Source organism: Vulpes lagopus, chromosome 23, assembly GCF_018345385.1.
Source record: "Vulpes lagopus strain Blue_001 chromosome 23, ASM1834538v1, whole genome shotgun sequence".
NCBI classification, from domain to species: domain Eukaryota; kingdom Metazoa; phylum Chordata; class Mammalia; order Carnivora; family Canidae; genus Vulpes; species Vulpes lagopus.
Genome location: NC_054846.1, coordinates 3,028,869 through 3,042,724, shown reverse-complemented (window position 1 = coordinate 3,042,724; position 13,856 = coordinate 3,028,869). Strand labels below are relative to the sequence as shown.

At 41.2% G+C, this 13,856-nt stretch overlaps 3 pseudogenes; all 3 read left to right on the top strand.

Moving 5' to 3' along the window:
- Nucleotides 1-1,276: 1,276 nt before the first annotated feature.
- On the top strand, nt 1,277-4,149 carry LOC121481381 (annotated as a pseudogene).
- On the top strand, nt 3,667-3,791 carry LOC121481695 (annotated as a pseudogene).
- A 6,342-nt stretch (nt 4,150-10,491) lies between the features above and the next one.
- Nucleotides 10,492-10,880, top strand: LOC121481380 (annotated as a pseudogene).
- The last annotated feature ends 2,976 nt before the right edge of the window (nt 10,881-13,856 follow it).

The window sequence follows — 13,856 nt, the reverse complement described above, 5'->3', positions numbered from 1 at the left end:
CCCAGTTGTGGAATTGGGTATCTCAACAGCACCCAATCCATGACAAATGCTTGCTTTTTGGACTCTCCCCCAAAATGTCTAGCACAAGCCAAATTCCCATAGGAAGCTCCTTCTGACTCTTTCTCACCATGATGACCCCCCCCCCCACCTTTCTACCATGATGTGTGGTCTCCGTGGTTGCAATGAGCCCAGCCAATAAACCTGATTTGTTTGACTGACTTATGTGTTACTTGTCGTCTTTGGCTGCAGTGCCTCGACAAGAGGCAGGCCCAGACTTAGAACCGCTATATATTTTCTTTTTTTTCCAGCTGTCAGAATCTTCTGAGCCTGCTTTAAAAATGGAGATGCCTGGATTCAGTCCTCGATCACCTGAACCTCTTCAGAGGCCCGGGATCTGCACTTTAATAAGCTTCCCAAGGGTGACTCTTACGTGCATGTAAATAACTGCTTGCTTTGTCTTCCACGTGTGCTGAAGAAATGTCTATCCGAGGGAAGCCAGTGTGAGATTTTGCACCTGATATAAATCTGTATCCACTTTGTTGGGAGGTTACCTCCAAAACGTGGCCAAGTTTAAAAATACATTTTAGTAAATATAGTCCATCCCCATTTTTACAGATTCTGTATGTGTGAACTCACCTACTTGCTAAAATTTGTTTGTAATCCCCAAATCAATATGCTCGGTACTCTCATGGTCACGCGCGGGTATGTGCAGAACCCGGAGAATTTGGGGTAGCCTGATGCACGTGCTCCCAGCTGAGGATGAAGAAGTCACCTCTGCCTCGTTTTCGCCCTCACAGAGGACAGGAGGGTGGAGAAGGTAGGGGGAGGGCAGGGCAGAAGCACCTGCTCTGGGGCCAGCTGGCTGCGGTTTGATCCCAATTCTGGCATCTGTTAGGAAGGCGGCCTCAGGCAAGTGGCTGAGCCCTTGTGAACCTTCTGCTCATGCACTCTTTTTCTCTTTGTTATGGCAAAATAGGCATCACATAAAATTTACTGTTTCAGCCATTCAGTGGTATCAGGTGCATTCACGATGTTCTGCAGCCATGACCACTATCCATTTCCGGAACTTTTTCATCCCAAACAGAAGCTCTGTATCCATTAAGCAACAACACTCCATCCCCTTCTGGTCCCAGCCCCTGGCAACCCCTATTCTACTTTCTGTTTCTAGGAACTTGTCTATTCTAAGTGGGATTATAAAATAGTTGTCCTTTTGGCCAAATCGTGTCTGGCTTATTTCACTTAGCTCAGTATTTTCAAGTTTTAACCATGTCGTAGCATGCATCAGAGTTTCATGCCTCGGTATAGGTGAGTAATATTCCATTGTAGGTATGTACCACATTTTGTTCATCCATTCGCATGGACATTTGGATTATTTCCATTTTTTGAAAGATTTTATTTATTTATTCATGAGACACACACACACACACACACACACACACACACACACACAGAAGCAGACACAGGCAGAGGGAGGAGCAGCCTCCATGCAGGGAGCCCAACGCAGGACTCGATCCCGGGACTCCAGGATCACCTCCTGGGCCAAAGGCAGCGCTAAACTGCTGAGCCACCCGGGCTGCCCTATTTCCATCTTTTGTGTAATGTGACACTACTATGAACATTCGTTCACATGTACGTGTTTGAGTCCCTGTTTTCAATTCTTTGGGGTATTTATCTAGAATTGTTAAGTTACATGGCACTTTTGGTGAGGGATGGAAGCAGAAAAATGTTCACTTTCAGGCCAGAAGGCTGACCTATATAGGCTGCATAGTTCTGATAAGAATCAAATATGTGTTGGTTGCCACCACTCCACTCTCCTTTTTTTTTTTTTTTTTTAAGATTTTACTTTAAGTGATCCCTAAACCCAACGCGGGCTCAAACTCACAACCCCAAGATCAAGAGTCACATGCTCTACCAACTGAGCCAGCCAGGTGCCCCTGGTGGCCCCATCCTAAAGGGTCTCATGACTGCCTGCAAATCTCACCAATAGTTAATATCCGACTGAATGATAAGCACCAGAGAAATCTTTTAAGAAGTCAAACCACTTGCGGGTAGTAGTTTTATAAGTAGAAATTCCGGGCGCCTGGGTGGCTCAGCCGGGTAAGCACCTGCTTTTGGCTCAGGTCATGATCTCAGCGTCCTGGGATCGAGCCCCTGCATCAGGCTCCCTGCTCATTGGAGAGTCTGCTTCTCCCTCCCTAGGCTCACATTCTGTCTCAAATAAGTAAATAAAAAATTTAAAAAACAAGTAGAAATTCAAGGAAGACCATTACGATGTAATCCTCCCTGCACATCCCCTCCGGTTGAACACTGAGCACATAGGCAGCAGCTTCCTACACCGATGGTTCCGCAGTCCCTGTGCGGCTTAAAGAAGCTACTGAGTTGCACCATATTGTGTCTCAAGACTTCTTTCCCGACTGTTGCCCTCCCTGACCCCGCAACACTCCTAGGCTTGACTTTTTGAGGAACTGCCAAACTGTTCCACAGCAGTTGCAACATTTGCACATTGGCACCCGCAGTGCACAGGGCTCCAGTTTCTCTCTACCGTTTCACCAATACTTGTGATTTTCCTTTCTAAAAAAAAAAAAAAAAGGCCATCCTAATGGGTGCAGAGTGACATTTTCTTTCTTTGTAAAATCTAAAAAGTAGAATCTACCAGAATGAGTTGCTTTCAGACTTGAAGATTCTAGTTGACGTGATAGACAAGCATCCCCCTGCCTCTTGAAAGTTCACCTTATGCCGTTTCACTCTTAGGAAAGACCCACGTCGGTACCTGTCTGGTTAATGAAAGAAATGCAAAGAGGATTTCTGCTTTTACACAAGGGGCAAAAAGTGAAGACCGTGGTGAGGGTTTGTTTCGTGGATCGTGGGGCGAGTGGCCCCACCAGGCTTCTTCCCTGGGAGCCACACTCAGCGTCCCCACATCCAGCTCCCACAGCTTTGAACTGCTCCTGCACATCTGTGCTTTATCTTGATTTTTTTTTTGCATGCATCTGTCAGCAAGATGCGTCCTAAAGCATCAGGGAAGCTTAAAAGAGGTGCTTTTGGGGGGTCTGGGAATGCTAAAAAATGTTCTATATAAATTAATAGTGACTGCCTCTCTGCTTTACACCCTTTTGGCTTCTACCACGGTTGGCACTGCGGTGAAAGGAGTGACACCGGCCCTTCCCGGGGGTGGGGGGGACGTCTTTAGGGCACTCCCCCGGCACGGAGACCCACGGCCCCGGGGTGCACATGCACGTGCCCTGAGGAGTGCCATCGGACTGCTCCTTGGAGGGCCTGGGCCATGACCTTTTTTTTTTTAAGGCTTCAAAACTTTAATGAATCACATTATAATGACAAAATATGAGGCAATAGTAAATAGTTTTCTGTGGAAGAACATTGACATGGATACCTCAAATCATGTAAAGTAGTATAAGCATCTACATGTCTCCCTTTTATGTCACACAGGGGCCACTGGTTGTGAGAGTTACAGCCTAACTCAGAGCGTGAGTGACTCAGGATAAATTATTTCCAAAAGTGAAAATTACTCAAAGTATAAGTGTCGTATTTTATAGGGCGCCGGTACCTCCAGGCCTACAGCCTCTCAGGCTGCAAGAAAGGAAGCTCGGAGTTTCTGAGTCTTGCCTTTCCATTTCCCTAACTTATGTCTTTTAAAGATCAAAAGGTCTGCAGCCGATGGAGGCGACTGTGCTCTTCGACCCAGTGTGCCGGGGCCGCAGACAGTAGCCTCCCTGGCAGCGAGTGCAGCCTGTTGATGGTATGGGTGCCCCCCCCCCACCTCGGGCACAGCCCCTCATGGTGCACTTTGAGGTCTGGCCTCCTGCTCTCTCCCATCGAGGCTGCAGACAGGTGTGCGAGGTGCCTCTGGGAAGCCCCAGGGCACAGTAGCCAGGGCACATGTCGGCCAAGTCCTCACGTCCATCCACACCGAGCTGCGGAACAAGGAGCAGGTGACCGAGGCCCCACGCAGGGTTCAGGTTCCCTGGCCGCCAGCAGGTCCACGTCTCCAAGAAGTGGGGCTTTACGAAGTTGAATGTGGACAAGTTTGAAGATATGGTGGCTGAAAAGCGGCTCATCCCAGTTGGCTGTGGGGTCAAATACATCCCTAATCGTGGCCCCTTGGACAAATGGAGGGCTCTGCACTCATGAGAACCTTGCGCCACCTGAACCCTATTCATGCCCATCAATAAATCCTGCTTCCTGTAAAAATAAAATAAAATAAAATAAAATAAAATAAAATAAAGATCAAAAGGTTTTAAAATGATGAGTCCAATGTATCATTTTTTCTTCTTTTAGGGTTTTTGCTTTGACCTTGCCTAACCCAAGATCACGAAGATCTTCTCCTATGTTTTCTTCCAGAAATTTGGGCTTTTGTATTAATTCGATTTAATATTTGTTTATAGTGTCTATGGTTCACTTTTTTTCCATATGAAAGCCCAATTCCAATGTTTGTTGAAAAGACTACTCTTACTCAATTAATTGGCCTTGATGTCTCTTGATAGTCACTTGGCCACATATGTGTGCATCTCTTTCCAGGCTTTTTATTCTATCCCATTAATCTGTATCAGGTCTCTCCTTATTTTAATACCACACTCTCTTGATTACTGCTACATAAGTAGAACTGGTAATTAGGTAATCTGTGAAATAGGCTCTCTTCTCTCTTACATGAGCTTCCTACCTGAGCCCATGCTCGTCCCTGCCCCTGGGCTCCACTGGGTTCAGTGACATCAGGATGTGTGAGGGAAGGGATGGTGGAGCGGATGTTCGTTGGTTGACCCAACCTGGACCGTAGTCCCGACTTTCCCAGCCAATCTCCCCCCTGTACAGGTGTGCATGAGACCCACTTCTGGTTAGTGAGACATGGTACTTCAGCGGCCACATCTGTCACACTTCTCATTTTTATCTTATGAGAAAATCTTGGCACGAAAGTGATGATAGGTCAGTACAAATTCATCAACATTATAGAAAAAGTTTAATATTTTTGCTCACTCATAGTGGGTAGGTAGTGACATCTTCATCCCTGAAGACACATTTCATGACATTTTCCTCCTCTGGGATGTTTGCGATCCTAATGAATGCTCCAGGTACCCTTTATCCGTATGATTACCAGAAACCCTGACCCTCTTTGTTGTTCAAATAATAGATTCCAAGTATATCGGACAAGGACCCTACATAATTATTATTATTCTACTACTACTGGTAGTGGAAAGGCAAGCAGTGTGTACCATGCTGTTTATAAAAAAAGCCCAGACATTTCCGCATGGCTATTGTTTCTTGAAGCATGTCTGTAACACAGATACCCAGTCCTAACCACTATCAGATAATAAAATGCTTTAAAACGGCATTTCAAAAATTAAGTCTAAGTTGCTCAAACACATATGGCTGCACCCCAGTGATCGCAGGTGAGGGCAAACACTGAGGTAGAATTTTTCCTGCGCGAGAATTGAAATCCGCACTACTGCACCCTACAGTACTGTAATTTCCACATTAGTCAGTGTTCATTAGCATACGCTGCTGAACTGGGAATTAAGTATTAAACACAGACTTGATTACATTTTCTTAAAAGATCCCTAGACCAGACTCCGAGTGACTGACTGCATGAAGCAACACTACCCGTTGGACAACAGCAACAGCAAAAGGATAACTGGGGTCTTGTTTGGTGACTCGCCTGAGGTCAGATGGTCTTGGGGGTTTGCAGTGAGGACCAGGTCCTCAGGATGGTTCTCAGGTGTGGTGGTAGGAACTGCAGCCTTCCCAAGAAGGGCAGAAAGCCTGGAGAGCAGGGGCGCCTGGGGGCTTAGCGGGTGAGCGTCTGCCTTCGGCCCAGGGTGTGACCCCAGGGTCCTGGGATCGAGTCCCACATCGGGCTCCCTGCATGGAGCCTGCTTCTCCCTCAGCCTGTGTCTCTGCCTCTTTGTGTGTCTCTCATGAATAAATAAAATCTTAAAAAAAAAATAACATGGAGAACATGTTGGTGGATGAGAGTGCAAACACGTCTCGGTTCTGCTACCCTCCTCCCTCCGTAGATCCCTCCTACCTGCTTGTCTACCTGCCAACCCGTTTGCAGCAGATTCATCGTTCCCCTGTGGTAGGAGCAGAAGACACAGCAAGTCAGCTGGATTAGTGTAAATGTATTTTACATCCATGTCTTTTAAATGTAAAGCCCTTTGTGAGTAAAATGTTTCAGGCCAGGGAAATTAAACTATTGTTCCCTACTGCAGGTCTATGACTGGTTGTTGGGAACCTTATAAGTTTCTCAGTCTGTGTGAGTCAAGAGATTTAGGGTGTTTTTTGTTCCCCCGCAGCAAAGCTTCAGTTCTTAAGAGGTTTTCAATCTCTAAAGCTAGTACTTTGAAAGAGAAAAAAGAAAGAAGTGAATAATTGCTTCCCATGTATGGCTTCCATACTTTTTTCCTCATAAGATTAAAACAAATTTTTTTACTTATTTTTTATTTTTTAGAGAGGAAGAGGGAGTATGTACAGGTGGGGAGAGGGGCAAAGGGAGAGGGAGAGAGGGAATCTTAAGCAGTCTCCAAGCCCAGCACGGAGCCCGTCGTGGGGCTCGATCTCACGACCCTGAGATCATGACCTGAGTAGACATCAAGAGTCGGATGCTTAACTGACTGAGCCACCCAGGCGCCCTTCATATGGTCTAAAAAATAATAAGAACTTTATTGAGATAAAATTCACATACAATGAAGTTCAGCCTTTTAACGTGTATAATTCAGTGACATTTGGCGCGTACACAAAATTGCAGATTATCTCCACCACCTTATCTTAGAACATCCCCATCACCCTAAAAAGGTCATATTCATTAGTAGTCACTCCACCTTTCCCACTGCCCCCCGCCTCTGGGAACCACGACTCCACTTTCTGTACCTTTGGATTTGCCTATTATGGACACTTCTATATATGGAATCATACATTGTGTGGCTTTTTTCACTTAGCAAAATGTTTTTAAGATTTTCGTCTATGTTGTAGCATGTATCAGTACTTCATGCCTTTTCATCACTGCCATATTTCATGTGGCTATACCACCTTTTGTTTATTCAGTTGTCCACTGGTGGACGTTTGAGTTTTTCCCAGTTTTTGGCTATTATGAATAATGTTATGGGCATTTGTGTACACATTTTTGTGGGCCATATGCATAACTAATCTTGGGCATACACCTGCAAGTTAAAAATTGTAGTATAATTAGACTATTGCCTAAGAATATTCATGTAGATGAATTCATTTTACTCTCTAGGGTGGAATTCACATATGATCCAATTCCATTTTTTAATTAATTAATTAATACATTTTATTGTATTTATGGTATTTTTAAAACTTCCAGTATAAATTAACATGGTGTTATATTAATTTCAGGTGTTATGATAAAGAGTTTCAACAATTCTATACATTACTCAGTGCTCATTATGATGAGTCTTAATCCCCATCCCTTATTTTACCTATCCCACCCACCCACCTCCCCTGTGGTAACCACCAGTGTGTTCTCTACATTTAAGAGTCTGTTTTTTTTTTTTTTTTTGGTCTCTTTTCTTTGTTCATTTGTTTTGGTTCTTAAATTTCTAATAGGAGTAAAGTAATATGGTATTTGTCTTTCTCCGATTTATTTCACTTAGCATTATACTCTTTAGATCCATCCATGTTGTTGCAAATGGCAAGATTTCATTCATTTTTTATGGCTGAGTACTTTCATTCTTTCAAAAGAATGGAATCTTGCCATTTGCAACAACATGGATGGATCTAGAGGGTACAATATGTGTATCATGTCTTCTTTATCCACTCATCCACCAGTGGACCCTGGGGCTGCTTCCATATCCTGGCTATTGTAAATAATGCTACTACAAACTTAGGAGTGCATATATCTTTTCAAATTTTACTGTTTCCCTCTAAATCTACTTTGTTCAGGACTTTTATCACGAATGGATGCCATCCTTTGTCAAATCTTTTGCATCTATTGAAATGACTACATGATTTTTATTCTTTCTCTTGTTAATGTGATGTATCACGTTGATTTACATATATAGAACCATTTGCATCCCAGGAATAAATCCCACTTGATTGTGGTGAGTGATTTTTTAAATGCATTTTAAATGCATAAATGTTTGCTAATACTTTGTTAAGGATTTTTGTATCTAGGTTCATCAGAGATATTGGCCTGTCATTTTCTTTTTTGTGGTGTCTTTATCTGGTTTTGGTATCAGGGTAATGCTGGCCTGAACAGAATGAATTTGGAAGTCTTCCTTTTCCTATTTTTTGAAATAGTTTGAGAACAGGTAATAACCATTCTTTTTTTAAGACTTTATTATTTTTTTAAGGTTATTTATTTGAGAGAGAGAGAGAGAGAGAGAGAGCAGGAGTGGGGAGGAGGAGCAGGAGAGGGAGAACCAGACTCCCTGATAAGGAGGCAGCCTGATGTGGGGCTCCATCCCAGGACCTTGAGATCATGACCAGAGCCAAAGGCAGATATTTAACTGACTGAGCCACCCAGGTACCCCATTGTTAACTCTGCTTTAAATGTTTGGTGAAATTCACTTGTGGAGGAGCCGTCTAGTCCTGGGCTTTTGTTCGCTGGGAGTTTTTTCATTTCTAATTCAATTTCATTGCTGATAATCATTCTGTCCAAATTTTCTATTTCTTCCTGATTCTGTTTTGGGAGGATGTTTCTAGGAACTTATCTTCTCCTATATAATTTTTCATCATACTCCTTTATAATCCTTTGTATTTCTATGGTTTCTCCTTTCATTTCTGAGTTTGTTTAGCAGTTCCATTTTATAAACCATAATATTTTATTTTATTTTGAGTTTATTTAACTCATTAATCTGTGTACCCAAAGTGGGGCTTGAACTCATGACCCTAAGATCAAGAGTTGGTGTTCTTCCAACTGAGCCAGCCAGGCACCCAAAACATAGTATTTTAAATTAATTGACCTTGAAGTTAGTACTTGAAGTAGCACAAAAAAATGGTGGGACTGTTAGGATAGCTTATTTACAGTCAAATTATAAATGTGAAGATAATCTTGTGTATCTTGAACAGAATGCAGAAGTATATTAAAAGACTGATAGTCCATGACCAAGTGGGATTCATTCCAGAAACGCAAATGTTTATAACTTTTAAAAATACTAATATAATTTACCATATTAATAAGTCAAGGAGAAAAACTGTATGATCATTTTGATTGATGCCAAAAATGCATTTAATAAAATTTAATATCCATTTCCAATGAAAACATTCAGCAAAGTAGAATTAGATGAATATTTCCTTAACTCAGTAATGTCCGGAGCAAAACAGAGGTGCCACTAATATGTTAAAACAAGGAGTCCAATAAGAACTGAAATGGAAGCAGCAAAACTGTCATTTTTGGAGGTTATTTTAAACTACATGTACAAATGTAATAGTTGGCTTATATACAAAAATGCCTAGTCATAAAATATAGTGGCAGACAACACATCAATTTCAATAGCCACAAAAATTTAAATAACATAAGAAAACTTTAACAAGAAGCATTATATGAAGAAAATGATCAAATCTCATTGAGATCTGTTTGACTCCAAGTACAATGGTGATCACTGTGCCAGATGAATATATATTAACCTATAGATCAAAGTAGCATTTCAGATAGGTGGTAAGCAAATGCCATTCGGTGAGGGTTTGGGACAATAGGTTCAACAGCAACAAAAAAAGACCAAGATTTTGCTCCTTACAAAGTAAATATCTTCTAGATGGATCACATATGTAAGTGTGATAGATGACTCAGAAGTACTAGAGGGAAAAAATGGATAAATATATTTCCCTTTGAGATAGAGCAGACTTTTTAAAACCATGTCACAAAAATTCAGAAACCAAAAAGGATAAGATTGATATCTTTGACTTTTTATACTTTTGTGTTGCAGACAACCAAGTGAAAAATGAACTCACAATTCACACTATAAAAAAAGGAGAGAGACAGGTGACAAATCAGGACGATGTTTCATAACATGATGCATAACAAAGTACTAAAAATAAAAATAAATATGTATACACATATGGTGGGGAAACAAAAGAAAAGTGACTGAAGAATGTGAACAGGAAATTCATAAAAAGAAGGACTCAAAAAAAAAAAAAAAAGGAAGGAATCCAAATAAACAGTAAGCTTACAGGATGTTTAATCTTATCAGGAATTAAATCCTAGCTAAGTAGAGTATCAATGAAATAGCAATTTTTGGTTCTCAACAAATATTGAAAAAGTTAATAACATTCAGAGTTGGATTTGGCTTCAAAAAATGCATACTTTTGTGTCCTATTGGTGGGAATGTAAATTGATACAATATTTCTAGAGGATAGTTTGGCAACATACATAAAAAGACCCAAAACCCCACAAAAAAGGAATTTATCCAAAAGAAATACATGAGTAAGTGAGAATAGCTGTAACCACAGGATACTCACGTGGCTCTGTTGATAATGGTAGAAATTCAGAAGCAGCCTAGAGGAGTTGTGTCAAGGTGACACATGGATTCAGTAGAACACACTGCAACCTGTAGGCTAAGAGGCCCACTGGCCACTACGTGGGTCCCTCCACACTCTCCCAGTGCTGTGTGCTCTGAGCCTAGTGCCCAACCACCATGTGCCCCCGGGGAACAGTCCATCGGCCTCCTCGTGGTCAATTTCTGCAAGTACTTGGGCGGGGAGGGCGACAAGAAGGCCCTGGGCAAGAAGGGGCTGACAAAGCTGATCCAGAAAGAGCTCACCATTGGCCTAAAGCTGCAGGATGCTGAAATTGCAAAGCTGATGGACAATTTGGATCAGAACAGGGGCCAGGTCAGGTGGTGAACTTCCAGGAATATGTCACCTTCCTGGGGCCCTTGACTTCGATCTACAGTGATGCTCTCAAGGGCTGAAAAAATAAATCAGAAAGATGGAGAGCCTCTATAGGGTCTGCTTAAGTCAAATCCAGGGATGGGTAACTGTTCAATAAGTGCCCTTTTTTTGGTAAGAAAAAAAAATAATACACTGCATCCTTCAAAATAAGAAAGTAGTTCTTTATTGATGGATATGGAAAGATTTCAGGGACAAATGATTGACTCAAAAGAAGCATGTTTCAGAATAGTGTATATATAGTATGTGATTTCACTTATGTAAAATTGCATTAATCTACAAATGGGTAGATATGCATAGAGAAATGTCTGGAGGATGTTCACCACGCTATCAGATGTTTTCTCTGGTGGGTGATGCAATTTTAGGCGTATTTTTACTTTCTTCTTTGTACTTTTCTGTCATGTCAGAATTTTGTTCACAGTGAGCATATACCATATTCTAAAAACAGCAAGCTAGTTTTAAAAATTGACCCTATCCACGTGGGTGGCTCCGTTGACTGAGCTTCTGACTCTTGGTTTCTGCTCAGGTCATGAACTCATGGGTCGTGAGATTGAGCCCCAAAGAGGGCTCTGCACTCAGCTCAGAGTCTGCTTGAGATTTTCTCTGTCTCCCTCTGCCCCTCCTGCTCATGCTCTATCTCTCTCTAAATGAATAAATAAACAAAATCTTTAAAAATAAATAAATAAAATAGAAATTGACTCTATCAAAAAAAATGGAAAAAAATTGATCCCAAATACAGCTCCTTTCAGCACGACAATGCATGTGTTAGCAGGGTGGCACAAATACGGGAGTAGTGATCATGTCAAGGACATTTCTTCCTTAAAACACCCTCAGTCCTAAAGAAAAATGTAAAAAAAGCTCAGTAACTAGAGGAGATATTGAGAAGTATCTAGTACATTAGAAATAAGATGGTTCCTACAGAGTTGGATAACTCCACACCCAACCATGCGGCTTCAAAGAGTTCACATTGTATCCAGGGATCCTTTTAAAACATTTTACCACAAAAATATTACACTTCTACTCAACAGTGGCATTCATTATTCAGAAACTTAAATCTCTTGAATTTGCACACATTCCTACGGCAAAATAGGTAAAAATGATGTATCACAAGGCTAGGGAAAGCATCACCATAAAGCACTATTGGCTTCCATGAAGGAAACAATGGTAGGTAGAGGCCAAGAAATAATATCAGGGTAAGGCTAAGTATATTGCACACCATTGCCTGAAACATATTTCTGGCAAAGAAACAAGATTGGTAATTGAACTCTCAAATATATTTCAAGAGGGTATTATGTTCCAGGAGAATGGAATGGATTTAGGAATGGATTTAGTCTTCCCTTCCCTGACCTAAAGCACTTCCAACACCAGCAATTATTAGGCAAGATCTCTATAATATTGAAAGCAACAAATATAGGCTTTATGTAATTTTTTAAAGTTTTCATTTTAATTCTGGTATCGTTCACACACACCTGAAATGTTAGTTTCAGGTGTACAATATATTTGACAATTCCACACAAAACTTGGTGCTCATCATAAGCGCACTCCTTCCCCCCACCACCTGTTTTACCACCTCCCCTCTGGTCAATCAGTCCTATAGAATTAAGAGACTGTTTCTTGATTTGCCTCTCTTTTTTCCCCTTTTGCTCAATTGCTTTGTTTCTTAAATTCCGCATATGAGTAAAATCATATGGTATTTGTCTTTCTCTCATTGACTTATTTTATTTAGTCATCAGTCAATGGACACTTAGGCTGTTTCCATAATCTGGCTCTTATAGACAATGCCACTATAAACATAGGGGTGCATGTATCCCTTTGAATTAGTGTTTTTGTAGTCTTTGGGTAAATACTCAATAGTGCAATTGCTGGGTCATAGGATAGCTCTATTTTTAACTTTTAACCTCCATGCTGTTTTCCAGAGTGGCTACATCAGTTTGCATTCCCACCAAGAGTGCAAGAGGGGTCCCCTTTCTCCACATCTTTGCCAATACCTGTTGTTTCTTGTGTTGTTGGTTTTAGCCTTTTTGACAATGACAGACTACTCATTGTAGTCTTAAAAAATATTTTATTTATTTATTTGAGAGAGAGAGCATGAACAGAGGGGAGGAGCAAAGAGAAGGGAGAAGCAGGCTCCCCTCTAGCAGGGAGCCCGATGGGGGGCTCAAACCCAAGAGGATCATGACCTGAGCTGAAGGCAGACGCTTAACTGGCTGAGCCACCCAGGCACCCCCTCTCATTGTAGTTTTGATTTGTATTTCCCTGATGATCAGTGATGTTGAGCATCTTTTCATTTTCTTTAGTATCTTCATCATTTTCAGTCTGTTGGCTGTCTGCATGTCTTCTTTGGAGAAATGTCTTCATGTATTCTGCCCACTTTTTAATTGGACTCATTGTTTTTTGGGTGTTGAGTTTATAAGTTCTTTATATATTTTGGATGCTAACTTCTCATCAAATATATCATGTGCAAATATCTTCTCCATTTCCATAGGTTGCCTTTTAGTTTTGTTTATTGTTTTCTTCACTGTCAGAAGCTTTTTATTTCGATGAAGTCCTGATAGTTTATTTTTGCTTTTGTTTCCCTTGCCTCTGGAGTCAGGTCTAGAAAAAAGTTGCTACACCAGTGTCAAAGAAATTGCTGCCTGTGTTCTCTCTAGGATTTTTGTGGTTTCATGTCTCACATTTAGGTCTTTAATCCATTTTGAGTTTATTTTTGTGTACGGTGTAGAAAGCAGTCCAGTTCTTTTGCATGTTGCTGTCCAGTATGCTTTCCCAATTCCTTGTGTTGAAGAGACTGTTTTTCCCATTGGATGTTCTTTCCTGCTTTGTTGAAGATTAATTGACCATATAGTTGTGGGTTTATTTCTGGGTTTTCTCTGTTCTATTTATTGATCTGTGTCCATTTCTGTGCCCTAATGACATACCAACAGCATTTTTCACAGAGCTAGAACAAAGAATCCTAAAATTTGTATGGAACCACAAAAGACTGAAAAAGACCCCAAAGC